Source organism: Sus scrofa, chromosome 4, assembly GCF_000003025.6.
Source record: "Sus scrofa isolate TJ Tabasco breed Duroc chromosome 4, Sscrofa11.1, whole genome shotgun sequence".
NCBI classification, from domain to species: Eukaryota; Metazoa; Chordata; class Mammalia; order Artiodactyla; family Suidae; genus Sus; species Sus scrofa.
The window spans coordinates 76,989,926-77,007,656 of NC_010446.5; the positions used below are offsets into that span (position 1 = coordinate 76,989,926).

Consider the following 17,731-nt stretch of genomic DNA (forward strand, 5'->3'; position numbering starts at 1 on the left):
TAAATCAACTATACTTCAATAAAACTTTTAAGAAATGAAAAAAAGTATTACCAGCCTGGAAAATAACAAGTGTTGGGAGTTTCTGCTGTAGGTCAGTGGAAATGAACCCAACTAGTATCCATGAGGACAAGGGTTCAATCCCTGGCCCCGCTCAGGGGGTTAAGGATCTGATGTTACTGTGGCTGTGACATAGGCTGGCAGCTGCAGCTCTGATTCGACCCCTAGCCTGGGAACTTCCATATGCCGTGGGTACAGCCCTAAAAACGCCAAAAAAAAAAAAGTGGTCAAAGACACAGAAAATAAATTTAGGGTTGCTAAAGGGGAAGGTGGGAGAAGAATAAATTAGGCATTTGGGATTAGCAGATGCAAACTACTACATATAAAATAGATAAACAAAAAGGACCTACGGTATAGCACAAAGAACTATATTCAATATCTTGTAATAAACTGTAATGGAAAATAATCTGAAAAAGAATACATGCATGTGTGTGTGTAACTGAATCACTTTGCTGTACACCTGAAACTAACACAACATTGTAAATCAACTATACTTCAATAAAAGTAAATACATGTGAGAAACATAATAACAAGTGTTGACAAGTATATGGAGAAATTGAACCCCTTGTGCACTGCATATGGAAATGTAAAATGGTACAGCCACTGTGGAAAATAGAACAGCGACTCCTCAAAAAATCAAATATAGAATTGCCAAATAACCCAGAAATTCCACTTCTGAGTATATCCCTAAAAAAACAGAAGTATTTGCACACGCATGTTCACAGCAGCACTACTCACAACAGCCAAGAAGTGGAAACAACTGGAAATGTCCACTGATGCATGAATGGATAAACAAAATGTGGTTTATACACATAACAGAGTATTATTCATCTAGAAGGGAATGAAATTCTGACACATTACAAAATTTGAGGACATTATGCTGAGTGAAACAAGTCAGACACAAAAGGACAAATACTGTATGATTCCACTTACATGAGGTCCCAGAGTGGTCAGATTCATAGAGTCAGTACGTGGAACCACGGTTTCGGGCAGGGCAGGGAAAGTGGTTAGTGCTTAATGGGTCTCGAGTGTCAGTTTGGGGAGATGAGCCCTTCTGGAGGTGATGGCTGTACAACAAAGGATATATACTTACTGCCACAGAACTGTACACTTAAAAATGGTTAAAGATGATAAATTTTATGTTATGTGTATTTTTTGGCCAAGCCCACAGTATGCAGAAGTTCCAGGGATCAAACCCACACCACAGCTGTAACTGGACCCACAGCAGTGACAACTTGGGATCCTTAACCTGCTGAGCCTCCAGCAAACTCCTGCTGTGTGTATTTTTCCACAATAAAAAAGATAAACTAAAAACAGAGGAAAAAAATAGGAGTTCCCGCTGTGGCACAACAGGTTAAGGATCTGACTGCAGCAGCTCAGTTCGCTGCAGAGGCGTGGCTTCCATCCCCAGCACAGGGGGTTAAAGGATCTGGTGTGGCCGCTGCTGTATACGTCGCAGCTGTGGCTCAGATTCAATCCCTGGCCTGAGAACTTTTATGTGTCGCTGGTGCAGCCATTAAAAACTATATATACAGAAAAAAGAGGTGCTAGCTTAGATGATTCCAAGAGTGTTGTGAAGAATTAAGAGTTAACATAAATAACTCCGTTGGAGCCATGGTTAGTACACGGGCAGAACTCGCCATCCCCAGCCTAATCAGCCAGCGTGGTTACTAATGCAATCCTCTCTTCCTGGCATGTTTCACTCCAGAGTTTCAGTACTTTACACATGAAATGTTCTGGGTGTAATGAAAAGTGATCTCAATAGGTGGCCCCCTGGCTCCAGCACCTTCCTCCAGGGAACCGAGATGGCCCTGTTGCAGGGCAGACTCCAGAGTTTGCAAAGCCCCACAGAGCCTGCGCCAAGGAGCCCGGAACCAGAGCAAGTTCTGGCTCCACTTTCCATCTCCCCATGTCTGGGGCCGTGCCAGTGCTTTCCTGGATAATTTATAACAACTCTCTTTAAAAGATAACAGAAAATGCAAGTTAAAATAATAAATTATTTTCAGTCCACAAAATATTTATGACCCCCAGATAAACACGTCCAGGCAGCTCTATTTTTCAATCCTAGGAATAATTCTGGACAGGCATGTTAGCATCCTTCCCAGGGAGGAAACTAAACCCCGGAGCGCGTAAACACCTTGCTGGGTGAGACACAGCATATCCCTGAAGAGGCAGAGGACACGCAGCGCCCCAACTCAGGGCTCCAAGCACTTCACAAATTAGAAACAAATCTACTTGGAAGGCAAGAGGAAACAAGACACTGTTTTGTCAAACTAAAATGAAGTACTTGTAAGACAAAATTTGAGACCCTGGGCTTCGATGAGTTCAGAAAACTATACATCATATGTGGCCCAGGGTAAGCCTGGTGAAGTCTACTCATTGCTATGGCTGGCTCCAAAACCCAGCTATTTGTCTAAGAAATCCAGCAAACTCACAGCCCCAGGAAATCAACAAACTTCAGGAGATTTATTTCTAAGACAGACTCTGTCCAACCTCAGAGACACAGAGCAAACAGATCTAGAATCCCCCATGTTGAACGTGTGATAAAATGGACCCAGGAGAAAAGGCAGCCCTGGGGGAGGGACCAACAGGTAAGCCAGGGCCAGGGGAGCCCCAGAACAGGGAAGCCAGGCACCTGGCCTGTGCCATTTCTCCAGTTGGGTCTTTGAATGGCCCAGCTTAATGTACCTGTGCAGCAATCACCTCCTGGAGCGCAACAGTTCTAATACTGGCATGGAGAGCTTACCAATTAATCTCTTTACTATTGCAAGTTTGGAGAATAAAGCAAAAGCCACCAGAGATCATTGTAACTTGAAAATACAATGTCAAGTTACTATTTCCTGGCAAGGCAAGGAAACACACAGCAGTAAAGATACCCACTGGGTGGTTCTCCCAGGGTAAGTTGGCATAAAGGTGATGGTCCAGGTGTGAAGAGATGATCCAGATGTGAAGGTGATGGTCCAGGTGTGAAGGTGGTGGTTAGCTAAGCAATGGAAGCCAGTACTCAGAGGGGAGTGCAGTCCACAGTCAAAGATGCTGAAAACCAGCCCCAGTGTCCACTGGTTGAGAAACAGTCTTCAGTGAAGCCCAGGTGGGGTCTGATGGACAGAGTCCCTCAAAGTTCATGGTGTTTTACCCAAGTCAGTTGATAACAACCACAGGCAAGGGAGACACCAGATTAGATACTTCTTTGCAAAACCAGCAGTCAGAGGAGTTCCCTGGCGGTGCCATTGTCACTACACAGGCTCTGATTGCTGCTATGGCTCAGGTTTGATCCCTGGCCTGGGAATTTCTATGTGCAGCAGGTGCAGCCAGAAAAAAACAAACAGCAATCAGGACATTTATGGGAAATCTGAATACGGCTTGGATAGTCCATGAGAGGAAACGCTATTGAAATGGAAACGATTGGCTGGCAAAACAGATCATAAAACTGTGTACAGTGTGATATCATTTGTTAATCAAAATAATGTATGTACATTAATATGTATATGTACATTGTAATATGTATGTAATATTATATTATTATATGTGTAATAATATTATAGGTTCTTATAGAAAAATACCCAGAAGGATACGCACAGGTGTTAGAGTAGCAAGTTGAGGTGAAGGAAGTAACTAGGTTTTAATTTTTCTTTTTGACCTATCTTCCGATTTTCCACCATGACCACCTGCTGTTCCTGTTGTAATAAAAAGTTCTTGTTGTGGATGGATGCAACATAATGAGTTCACTTTTCTCTCCCCTGAGGATCTAAAACAGAATTGTGCTCTGAGATTACAGTGGCTTCCAGACAGACAGAAATGACACCCTAACGCCCGAGACCTGATGGGTTTTTGTCTCAAATCCACAGCTCTGGCCTCACTGTGTGACAGCCCCGAATGAGTCAGATCTGAGGGTGATCGTGGAACTAAGAACATTTTGGGAACATGTCCAGGTCGTCACATCACCCACATGAATACCTGGAAGGTCGGCATCTGTGCGGTCATTCTCGGGCCAAAGCGATCCAGCCACTCTCACGGAACAGCTCGGGCGCTGACACCAGCACGGGAGTTAAAGACCCAGCACAAAGCGGTAGGTGGCTGTCAGGCTTCCTAATGCTCGGGGTCAAAAACTAGTTTTCATGACAGGGAGACACAACTCCCACTGATTTATCTTTCCTTTATCCTGTAAGTGGTGATTTCAAGCCTATTCCGTGACTGTATCAGTGACAATTGGGTGGAGATTTTAAAAAATGCACAGGAATGTCTTTTCTAATCCAAAGCAGTCTCGTAATTTGCAAATCCCCGGAGACCAAGCAGGATGGTAAGGGCAGACCCCAGGTTTATCAAGAATAAAGAGGGGGCAAAGTTCAAAGATTCGGGAAAATCAAAATAGGCAAGTACCGGATGGTGTTAACTTAAATAAACCAAATGTGGGGTTAAATAGGCCTGCCGATGTGAAAGATTACTTCATTACTCAGCTTCAGCCTTCGGAAACAATGAAGAAATGCGAATAAAATTACCTACGAGCATAAATCACTCTCACCCAGTCCCAGTCCCGGAAGGACTGAGGACAACCAGAGAGACGAGGTCCCAGGCTCCCAGCAGGAGCCGCAAAGCTCAACCCGGGCTCCCGCAGTGACATGGGAGCTCCGAACCGTCCAAAATGCCCCACTGAAAGCATGCTTGTGTTGCGTGTAAGCTTGAGAAATAAGATGGAATATAAAAATTGATATCCTTCAGACCAATTTGGGCTTTTTCAAAGGTACTGATACATAGTTATATAAGTTTTTCCCCCAAATTTCTAACCAAAAAATGGTATCTTCTCCATCAACTGTACCTAGGGTTATTACTTCAAGGCTGTTTCCACTTACAAGGCAAGCAACACATACACTTATTAGATGATCCACGTGGACGACAAGAACTTGTATATTCGTTTTCTCTACCCATTTCCACAGTAAGTGTTCAGTAAATGCTTAATTAATCGCTTTCCATTGCTTCTCTAATAATTTATCCTTTAGAATCTTCAGGTCATAGAGAGGCTATGCACCAATGAAATAAACTTCCACCGTGAAGATGTGACTTTTGCCAAATCATACATACTTACACAATAGTTTTGATTTTAGAGCGTTTTTCTGAAATATGTGTTTTATTTTAGAACTTAATTGTGCAGTTTTTATTTTGTGTCAATATAACTCTCCAAACATTCTGACAAAAAACAGCCATACATCAGCTTTCAACTCACTCAGTGAAGCCATTTAGGTATTCCCTCAAGGGAAAGTTAAAAGCAGAAGATCCCCAATGATGAGATGCTACAACATACTTATGAGAACAGCTAAAGTCCCCAGAACTGACCATACCAGCTGCCAACTGGTTGGGAGCAGGGGGCGGCAGCAAGAGGCTCTCTTTCATTGCTGGTGGGAATGCAAAATAGTACAGCCATTTGGAAGACAGTCGGGCAGTTTCTCACAAAGCTAAACATACTCTTATCTTATGACTCTGTTACCATGTGTCCGGCTCATTTGAAAACACAGGTCCATGATAAATACCTGCATGCAAATGTTTATGGCACCTTTATTCATCATTCACCAAATAAAGGAAACAGCCAATAAATGTGCTTCAGCAGCTGCATGGATAAACAAACCATAGTCCCTCCAGGCAATGGAATATCATACAGAGATGAAAAGAAATGAGCTAACAAGACACACACAGACGTGGGTGCATCTTAATACATATAACTAGTGAGAGAATCCAGTCTGAAAATGCTCTCCTTCCAATTATTCGGTATTCTGGAAAAGGCAAAAGTGTAACAATGGTAAAAAATGAGTGCTTGCAAGGGTTCAGGGAGGCTTTGAATAGCTGAAACACTGGGTTGGTTGGTTTGTTTTTCAAAGTGGTGACACATTTATTCCGTATGATATCATAACTGTGCATACATAACACTTCACATTTTTCAAAACCTATAGAGCTTTATGGCATCGTGTGATCCCTAATGTACACACATTTAAAAAAATCATTTAGGAGGTGGAATAGCCCAGAATGGAATACAGGCATGACAAGAGACCTGAACTGTGTTACAAATGAATGAAACCACCTCACTGAAGGGGTAGGGGGATGGGGGTGAGGGCGTAAGGTACTGACTTAGTAGCTTTGGAAAGGAGTGGAGCCTATAAGACACAAGGCAAATAGAACTGTGTAGACAAGGGTTCCCCATGGGAGTGCAAATTAACAATCCTGATACCACTACACGTGCCTGCAGAACTGAGCAATTAAACAAACACATGGCAGGTGAAGGAGTCATATTTCTCATGGCTAGAGTGAGATTTTACAGAGATGCAAGAGGCAGGAATCAGAGTAACTGAGGTGGTGATAATACTGAAGCTGGAGGTTTCAGGATGAACTCATTTAATTAGATACAGGTGGTCACATACAGAAGTATTTGCAGACATATGTATGTACACAGGTTTGTGTACACACATTCTTCCTCGTGCTCTCAGCTAAAAGGGCCTAGAAGCAACGATACTGCAAGACTAATGAGCACACCAAGCATCCAGATCTTGGTTTCTAACACCCTTCACCAACACAAGGAACCAGAGCTTCTTGGGGAAACGGCTGATTCTAGGACTGGGGCAGGGAGTATACAGGATAAGTCTGGAGTATTTTGTAGTAAATAAGGAAATGCCAAACAACAGAAACAAACCCCCCATTGATGGGACTATGCCAAAGAAGCCCAATGAAAGACCTCTTGATGGCAAAAGCTGGAAAAATTTCACCACCAAATAAAACAGTTACTATTGGATAATAACCCGAGGCATAAAATGAACACCCACGAACCCCGAATGAATAACAAATGGGGGAGGAGGACCCGTCTCCAGAGCAGAAGAACTCCAGACCCTGCAGGTAAACACCTACCCTGAAGGAGGTGAGGCATGACTCTTCTCTCCTGACGTGCTCTCTGCACCATGGAGCTTAATTTCAAAGAGCCCAGCACGGCCAGTGGGGAGAGTAAATTGACAGTGGAGACATCTGAGCAGCAAGACTTCCGCAGGAGGTCAACGCCAACACCAACAGCCGTGTCACACGAGACTGGGCGCCCAAGATGTCATGTGGTGAAAACAGCACTCTCCCTCCAGGGACTTCCTTTAAACTATAAGCTAATCACGAGAACCCTAGCAGGAAAGGAGCAATGGAGGAGTATTCTCCAAATACCTGCCTAGCATTCCTCAAAACTGCGGGGGTCACCCAAACAGGGATGGCCGCCACCAAGGGGAGCCCAAGGAGAAAGAATGGCTAAATGTAACATGGGACCCTGGATAGGATCCCGGAACAGAAAAAGGACGTTAGGGGATAACTAAGGAATCAGCATAAAGCACTGACTTTAGTTAATAATAATGCATTGGGAGGAGCTCCCGTTGTGGCTCAGCAGGCTAAGAATCCAACTTGTATCCGTGAGAATGAGGATTCAATCCCTGGCCTCAATCAGTGGGTTAAGGATCCGGAGTTGCCACAAGCTGTGATGCAGACCAGCAGCTGCAGCTCCAGTTCGACCCCTAGCCTGGGAACTTCCATATGCCGCAGGTGCAGCCCTAAAGAGACAAAAATAATAATAATGATGATGCATTGGTTCATGAATGGTAACAAGCAGCCCCTGCTAACCTACCAGGTCAGTAATGGGGGAACTGGATGCAGGGTATGAGGGAACTCTGCGCGATTTTCACAATTGTCTCTGTAAATCAAAACTGTTCAAAAAGAGTTCAAAATTTTATTTTTCAAAAATTCAAGCAAAGTTCCCTTCGTGGCACAGCAGAAATGAATCCAACTAGTATCCATGAGGATTCGGGTTTGATCCCTGGCCTCACTCAGTGGGTTAAGGATCCGGCATTGCCGTGGCTGTGGTATAGGCCAGCAGCTGTAGCTCCTATTCGACCCCTAGCCTGGGAACTTCCATGTGCTGAGGGTGTGGCCCTAAAAAACAAAATACGAGACAAAATTCAAGCAATCCTAGGCTACCCAAAAAAGGCAACATGACATCTCTCTTATCCAGAAGGAAAAAAGTAGAAGAGTTAAGTGTAAGCTGTCATCACATCAAAAATTATCCCGAGGGAGTTCCCGTCGTGGCGCAGTGGTTAACAAATCCGACTAGGAACCATGAGGTTGCGGGTTCGGTCCCTGCCCTTGCTCAGTGGGTTAACGATCCGGCGTTGCCGTGAGCTGTGGTGTAGGTCGCAGACGCGGCTCGGATCCCGAGTTGCTGTGGCTCTGGCGTAGGCCGGTGGCTACAGCTCCGATTCGACCCCTAGCCTGGGAACCTCCATAAGCCGAGGGAGCGGCCCAAGAAATAGCAACAACAACAACAACAACAACAATAACAACAACAACAAAGACAAAAAAAAAAAATTATCCCGAGAATAATGTAAACATCTCTGTCCTTCTTGAAAGTTCGGCAGTGGAGGGAACACTCAAACTGTTGCTGAGAGAGTTGACAGTAAGCACCAAAGCAAACACACGTTAAAAGAAGAGATATAGGGAATGCTGTTCACTTACTGAAGCAATTAGTGTGTCTTTTGTTCCAGAGACTTGTTTTTTTGGTTTGTTTTGGCTTTTTTTTTTTTTTTTTTTTTTTTTTTGGCTGTACCTGCGGCATATGGAAGTTCCCCACCCAGGGATCGAACCCACACCAGAATGGTAACCCAAGCCATAGCAGTGACAACCCCGGATATTTAACCACAGGATACACTGAGCCACAGAGGTACTCCTCAGAGCCTTTGATACTGGCTAAACACCAAACAAAATAAACTGTCAGAGGCAAAGGGCTTTGTCAGATATTGCTTAAAATGCTGAACCAGGAGTTCCCGTCATAGCTCAGCAGAAATGAATCTGACTGCTATCCATGAGGACGCAGGTTCGATCCCTGGCCTCTCTCAGTGGGTTAAGGATCTGGTGTTGCTGTAGGCCAGCAGGTGCAGCTCTGATTCGACCCCTAGCCTGGGAACTTCCATAGGGGTGCAGCCCTAAAAAGACAAAATAAAATAAAATAAAATTAGAATAGTATAGTATAGGATAGAATAGAATAGAAGAATCAAAAAAATAAATTAAATAATAAAACTAAATTGATCAAGTGTCCAGATTCTGATGTCATCATAGATTTAGATACTGCCCTCACAAGGAGGTCCAGAACCTAGAAGAATGTTTTTCCTGAGCTCCCCCCCAAAAAAAGACTCCAAAAGTGATGTGAAAAGGTTTTGCATATCCAAAATGCAAACTAGACGCACCTTCGAGGAGGCAGAGGTGTCCAGCTCCTGCTCTCCGCCTGCCCTCCACATAATTTTCTTCCTACGACTGTGAACCACAACAGCTTTTTTTTTTTTTTTTTTTTTTTTGGTCTTTTGAGGGCTGCACCCATGGCATATAGAGGTGCCCAGGCTAGGAACTACCGCTGCCAGCCTACACCACAGCCACAGCAACTCGGGATCTGAGCCACATCTACAACCTGCACCACTGCTCTGAGAGACGCCGGATCCTTAACCCACTGACTGAGGCCAGGGATTGAACCTGAATCCTCATGAATGCTAGTCAGATTCATTTCCACTGAGCCATGATGGGAACTCCCATAAAAGCATTTTTTAAACCTACTAATTTTATCATGTGTAGCTCCAGCTACAAGAATTGTTTTCTAGGAGACTCGATTTTGATTTTTCAAGAAAATAATACACACTGCTGTCTGCTGAGGTTCCCTTCCTGCCTCCCAAGAAGGCAGACTCAGCATCTCCCAAGAGAAAAAGCAAACATGAGAATAATTTATTGAAAAGGGATTGAACATTGGTTGGGATAATTCCAAAATTCACTGTCAGTAAGTTTTCTTCCTATTTTTACTAAATAACAGAAAGGGAGAAAAGAAAATTCCATGATTCAGTGATTCTAAACATTTGGGAGACTGAAAGCTGTACTTCCTTCCCACCTAAGGAAGTCCTATTACTATTTGCGGTCAATATGAAATCCCCCCCACCCTCCCCAACCCCCACGTGCAATGGCTTAATACAAGGGTCTCAGTTCCCAGACAAGGGATTGAACCCAGCCTCAGTGAATGTGCTGAGTCGTATCTACTAGGCCGCCAGGGAACTCCCCTGAAAAACCTCTCCTTGAAAGCAGTTTCAGGATTTACTGTTTCAAAATGCCATCTTTGCCTTACTATTGAAAGTAGGTGGTAAGTCAACGCAGAGGAGAAAAAATGGACCTCAGCTAGCAGGATGATAACCACGCAAATCCAGGGGGGAGAGTGAGTAAGAGGTGCTGGGGGAGAACCACAGGGCCATGAAAACCAGAACTTTCTCTTGCGTGTGCTACACACGCACACTTGTTCACTCAATGTGACTGCAGTTCTTGTATAGCAAACACCCAAATCCCCACACAGCTAAGAAACATCTCACCAGAGCCAACTAAAAGCAAGACCCTGGACCTCTGCTCTGCACACCACCGGAGCCCCAGGTCTCACTCCAGCCAGGGGTGGCCGTCCTGCTGCCCAAGAGCTGGGACAGGGCAGAAAGATCAGGAGCTGGAACAGGTATGACAGGTTTCCATGGGAACCACCACCAAAACAAGTCACCCAGAGTGAGTCAGACCCCAGGACCATTCCTCCAGGTCTGAATTGTAATCGCTCCAATTTCCTGACGTGTGCAGGTGGCAACCAGCTTGCCAGGCCTGGGGCAGTGGCAGCGGGAGAGGGCAGGTCCCTGGCTGTCTTCCTGGACCCGGTGCCAACGTTCCCAAGCATGATGAATGACTTCTTTAACCAGAGACTTTTTAAAACCTGAGTTCTCACCATGTTGTCAAGGGCTTGGGGAAACCAGGCCCTGGATGGAAACTTCTTTAGAAGAATTTGTGGGCTCCAAACAGAAGTCTTAGATTATTCATATTCGTCTGGATGACCTGAATGCCACCAGCCAGGTTACAGACATCTGGGCTGAGGAGAGTGGGGCAATTCCTTCTGGACGATTCTAAGTTTGCTTGGAATCAGGGCACATTGACTGAGCTCTGGCCAGCCCCTCCCCCTCCCCCTAGTCCTCATCCTTAACTGCAGAAGTCTACCACCCTTCACTGGGAGGAGACTGCTCTTTGCAACTGCCTTCTACAAAGTAAGGCCTCCATAAATGCTGGTTCTAAAGGTGTCAACTGAGATCTGCTCCTCAATGGGCCCCTTATCCAGCCTTCATCACTGGCCGGGTGGGTATGAAAATGAAGTGAGGGCAGAGGGTCCCTCGATACAGCTCAAGGCTGGGTGGTAGATAATGTGCGAAAGAAGACAATGTCTTAACTCCAACCAGAAATTTGCATCTGATTGGGCCCCCGGCTGAGAGCACCTGCTTTCCAAAGGGGGCTGGGAAGGGGGTGAGAAACTCAGAGGGGAGCCCCAGGCTGAGTTTTCAAACCCTCCAAACACTCTTTTCCCATCCTGCTCGCTTGATGATTCAGTGCATCTCAAGCCTGGTTTCTGAATGAATGAGAATCAACCAGGAGCTGCAAACCAGGCGATGACTAGGAGGCCAAGGAGGAGTGTTGCTTAAATCCAGGACACTCAGAGCCACACCCCACGGCAGCCTGGAGACCTGGGCCCTCAAACACAGGTGATACTGGCCAAACCGGGAAGCCAAAGGGAAGCTTGAAAATGGCTCTGAGAGAATAAAGGCAAATTGCAAACCCCAGAGCTTTGCCTTCTACAGATGACAGAGAGCAGTGAGGAGGGGCAGTAGGCAGGCTACCTGGGTTCAAGTCCGGTCCTGCAGCCCTGCAGCTGGACGGAGGAAGAAGAGGCTGTGAATGATGACATGTCACTTTGTCATTGTGCCACAGCCCCCCATCTATAAAGTGAGGAACTAAACACCTATGAGGTACCTGCCCCATAGGTTAAGTTAATATATACCAAGAACCATGCCTCGTATGATGCATGTTAGTCATTATTATTTCCAGCTTCATAGTTTGTGACCTTTGATTACCTGAGCTTTCCGTCTATGACAGGGACACAAGACCAGACCTTAGGCTTGCAACTGAGACAGCCTGGGACTCAGACCAATGCATACCTGGAACCAGAACTCTGCATCCAGTGAAGCAGCAGGAGTTGTATCTTTCCCCAGTTCTCTATTCAAAAATACACATGGATCATAAGTAATTCATCTATAAAGTTTTGTGTTTTGCTTTGCCTTTTTTCACTTTTTTATTAAAAACAAAAAACCAAAAAAAAAAAATTTGGAGACTGGGAGTTCCCACTGTGGCTCTATAGGTTAAGAACCCAAATAGTATTTGTGAGGATGTGGGTTAGACCCTTGGACTCATTTAGTGGGTTAAGGATCCAGCATTGCCATGAGCTGTGGTGTAGGTTGAAGATTCAGCTTGGATCCCACATTGCTGTGGCTGTGCTGTAGGCCAGCAGCTGCAGCTCCATTTCAACCCCTAGCCGGGAACTTCCATATGCCACACAGGCAGCCCCTCCCCCCCCAAAAAAAATAGCAAAGTTACCTTGTGGTGCAGTGAGTTAAGGATCTGGTGTTGTCACTGCAGCAGCTGGGGTTGCCGCTATGGCTCAGGTTCAATCCCTGGCTCAGGAACTTCCATATGCCAAGGGCACAGCCAAAAAAATATACTCAGCAGATCTGCTTATCTTATAAAATTAAAACACCAAGATACTACGTTATTTTAGCCCACTTCTGTCTACTATGAATTCACCCTGAAAGATAACATCCCAAATATAAAATAAGACATTTTGCCCATTGTGGCATTATTTTTAATTCATAATTTACCAAAAACAAAAAACAAAAAACCTAAATGCCTGTCTTTAGGATATTGAAAATTATAATGCAGTCACATAATGAAATACTATGCAGCCTTTAAAAAGTAATGTGGAAGATCTCTAGGAACAAATTTGGAGAAATTTCAGGACATAATTTTAAACAAAAAGGGCAGGGTATAAAATAATGCATATAATAGGACATATTTTTGGCAAGAAAGTTGTAAAACTACATATAAGCATTGGCTTATTTTTCAAAAAGAAACAGATGAAAGAGAAAGCAGAAATAGATAAGAATAATTTTTCTATGGGAAGCAGTTAAGTGAAAGATGGAGGTGATGAGGCTGGAAGTGAGACTCCTCCAAATACATACTTTTATATTCAAACAAATTTAAATTACAAAAAAGGATTAAATGGAATACTAAAATCAAATGCAAATAGAAACCCACGAACCCAGCTGGATAGTAAACAATTCACATCACCACACAGATTAAAAATAATTAATTCAAATAACTTTTGATCACAGTACTCTGATTATATACTCAATGAAATACGTATATTTAGGACAAAATAATTTGCAAAAAGATACTGAACTTGATCTAACAGGTTTGCTATTGGTAGCGGAATACGTGTTGTGATTCTGAAAATATTTTCTGCAGAGTAAAGGACAGAACAAAGGAATAGACAGATGCTGTTACTGAGGACCAGGGTTTTCATCACACGGGAGGAGAGATACAAATATTTAGTGGGTGAAACTGGGAAAAACACTGTGATATCAGAAGCTAGAAGTGTGTATGTGGTGTGTGTGCACAAACCCCTAATATTTCCTAGCTCTCTAGACTGAAACAGCCTGAAAACAATGGCACCTCTTTAGCAAGAAGCACACCTCGTTCAGCAAAGATGTGGATCTTCGATTCTAAATATACTTCTTTAAAAACCCTTTTGGAGACGAGTGGAGCATTGTGAAATACGGACCATACATTCGATTATACTACTGAACTCTGTCTCCTGGGTGTAATGCCCGTACTGGGATTTGCAGGGAAAGGTGCATTCCTCGGAGATGAATGCTAACACTGAGGGCGGCAAGAGGGGAGTGGAAGCCAACGCAGCCAAGAATTAACAACTGGAGAATCTGGATCTGCTTTTTGATTGCTCCTAAAACTTTTGGGCAATTTACGGTTTTCAAAGTTAACTTTTCAGAACTGTCCCGACTCACCTCCAGGCTTATTCATTCCCTCCCGCCATTTCTACCCACTGGTTTATCTACGGCCAGTAAATCCGATGTCAGACCTCTAGAAGCCCTTTTTCTTCTTGCTCCCTGATTTCCTGACCCTTGTGAAAAGTGAAATTTTAGTAAAGGCGATGTTTATGTAGCTGAGATATTTTTCGAATACAGTCTTTATGTATAAATTCACAGTTTGGGTTCCTCATAAACTATTCATTAGAAAGTTCCCATGTTTGGGGGAAATTATTTCTTTGCCAAAGTCAAACCTTTTTATTTTGATGTTTGAAATTATTTCTTTGCTAAAGTCAAGCCTTATTATGTTGATGTCATAATTATGTCTAGTGAAGTGACTGTTTTCTTCACAAGACTCTAAAATCTTAACGCCCTTCACTGAAGGTGGCTAGCTCACGTTTAGTTAATTAACACAAAGTGCAAAATCTAACAAAGACGACTTCAAGTGTACACAAAGTTGGCACAGAAAATAGAGGACTATCCAAATACTCTCACTTTTATTGAAATATTGTTGCATTGACTATAGTTCTGAGAAATTAAAAACTGAGAACTAGAAAATGTAGTATTTGGAAACGTGTGTGTTGTTCGCAGACTTGGTATGTATGATGGTCGCTAGAGTCAGGAGCACCTGCTGAGGATCCTGCTATAAAATTTCCCACACCCCAAGGGGGGACATTGTATGAAGATGCAGTGACAACAGAGGGGGCCAGCCCCGTTGTTCAAGCTCAGCTATATCTCAGCTGGGAAAGCACCAGCAGGATCAGATAGCTATGGAAATGAGACTGAGAGCACAATAGCCAAGAAGATGGGGAGAGTTCACAGGGAGCCAGATGGAAGGAGAGAAGATTCTTCTCGTGGCATCTTCTAGCTTTGCAGAGATGTGAGTGTGCACGACAGGGCTCAAAGAGAAATCCATTTTATGGAGTAAGTCTATACTAACCAAGTAACGAAATAAGGACCAGATATTGGAATACGTGCCGAGTGATTCAAGAGATGCTAACAACGGGAGAGCTTTCCATGTTTTCATCTGTTTTAAACTGAATTACTTTAAATGTAATGAGTTTTTAAAAGATACTACTTGCACATAGAATAAAAGTCAGAGGGAAGGTAGAGTGTTTCAAGATACACTGAAAATTCAGCTCCGCTTCCTATCCAACCTGCCCAACCACACAGTTCTTCCCAAAGCAACCTCTTCTGCCTGTGTCTACAGGGCCATAAAAGTAAAAGTTCATTCTTTTTAACATTGAAGAAACTGCCCACATAAACTCCATCCCTCTCCTCCTCGAGAGAACCCTCCCTTCTCACTCAGATCCCCTCCCAAAGGTCCCCTCTCCCCCCACACCTGCCCTAGAGGGTGTGTCTTACCTGAAGAGAAGCACTCCTGGCTCCTCCCAGTACACAGAACTTAAAACAACGTTGAGGCCACTGAGTTAAATTAATCAAGGGACCATCATTTGTTAAGGTAAGAAATGGGAATGGATAAAACACACCACACATGACAACATACAATCACTGAAGTCTCCACGGTTGCTAAGATTTCAGCCAAAATCAGCGGGCTGAAATCTGATCTGAAATCTGAACAAGACTGAAAATTGCAAACCCTATTAAAAGGCCTGGAAGACTTGAGAATTGTTACTCTCTTGTTAAGAGACTTGTGAACCCCTTAAACCATTAAAAAGCAAGTATGTGTGTCCCTTTTCCTTATTTCCTATTACGTAGGCATTTTATACTGCCATTCAAGAACATCTGCTGGGGAATGTGAATCCACATCTATGTTTTACAACTGCCAAGTATGTATAAGTTGCAAACCTCTTGGTGCAGATGGACATCAGAACTGTCCTGCGCTCTCTCTGCCATCTTTCCATGTTGCCAACATAGCGGGCAGGGTCGCCCTGGCTGATGTTCTCAAGGGCACCAACAGTTCCTAAAAGAGAAGCAAACACCAGGTTCTCTTCAGGCTGAGCTCCAGCGCCATCGTCCAGCTGCTAACTATGATGGTGAAGGGTGGTTACAGTGGCAACTTTGAAACCACTCAGGATGATGACGACCTCAGAGCTGGGAAAACTGTTGTGACCCTCACAGGCCACAAGCCACACAAGTGTGTCATGATCAGCCCCAGATTTGATGTGCAACACACAGATCTAGAAAAATGGCAGAAATACCTGCTCCTACCTCGTCCCTGGGGTCTCTTGGCACCAATAAACCCAGCTGGCATCATGGACCATAAAGAAGCGAGACGAAAATATACAGGAGGGAAGATCCTGGAATTCTTTTTCTAGGGAGGCAACACATATGTGCCAATAAAATGCCTCAGTGGAAAACAAATGAAGTTGTCCAGTATAAACAATATCTCCCAACTGATTACAGGTTGTTCATAAAACAATCTTTTATACAACAGTTGGCGGGTTTCCAGGCACTTAGGTAAAAATGCCTTGGGGAACATAAAAAATAATATTTTTCCAGGTCATATTCCCCTTGATATTAAAAATCTTCAATATTTCAAAGAAATTATACCTCATCTCTCTCTCTCTCTTTTTTTTTTTGGCCACTCCTGCAGCATGTGGAAGTTCCCAGGCCAGGAATCGAAGCTGAGCTGCTGCAGTGTCAACACCCAATCCTTAACCCATTTTTTCCCCTGAAGTCAGTCGTGTAGGTAAACAGTGATGCCCAGCAGATCTTCGTTAGTGTCTGGAGGCTGCACTGCCCAATGCAATAGATACTGCCTATATGTAGCTATTTAAACTCAAATTACTTAAAATTTAACAAGATTTAAAATTGTGTTCCTCAGTCACGCTGGTTACATTAAAAGTGCCCAGTAGCCACATGTAGCTAATGGTTACTATTTAACACAGCACAAATATCCATCATCACAGAAGTTCCATTCAACGGCACTGCTCAGAAGGCGACTTTTAATTTTTTCCTTCTTCTTTTAACCAGGAAGTTGCATGTTGGCATAAAGTAAATGAATTTTCCAAAAGCTGGAGGTTACCACATAGTTTGAAACTGCAGATCCGGTCTCAAAAATCTCAACCAAAATAATTCCAAAAATCAGTCGCCAAAGCAAATTAAAACAGTAAACTAATACAAGACCTCCCTGCCCACTTCTGCTGGTCGAACATCAGGCCATCTCTCAAGACTGAGCCCTCCCAGAAAGGCTTTCCTGCCTCAGCTCAGCCCCCAAGGACCTCTGAAAAAAATTATCCCTGTCCCCCTCACAGAACACTGTACATGGTCCAGCAAGGCGCCCAAATTCAAAAGTACTTTTTCTACTTAACTGTTTCCATCTCTGCCTCTAGCCCCTTAAGAGCAGGTACATTGGTCCAGGGGTCATGACAAGCCCAGTCTGCGCAGCTCCAGGAAGGACATAATCAAAAGGGAACCAAGGTGCTGTTTACATCATGTGCTGGATACCCACTGGTGACAGGGACAGGAACAGGCTGGATTCTGGAGCTGTGGCTTGACTACCAGAAGCCAGTCACACCCTCCAGGAGCTCATAAGCAGGTATTTGCTTACCTAAAACTGATTTAAAGCATTATATGGACTCAATAGGACTCTGCCCTGCTAGAGGAATAAGGAGCAGTCTGAAAAGAAAAGAGTTCTTGGAGCTCCCCCACTGAATTGAGGCACTCTGCCGTGTCAGGAGGTAGGTTCAAGCCCAGGCCAGCACAGTGGGTTGAAGGAT

At 44.0% G+C, this 17,731-nt stretch overlaps 1 pseudogene; it reads left to right on the top strand.

Annotated features, from left to right (window-relative positions):
- Positions 15,821–16,327, top strand: LOC110260482 (annotated as a pseudogene).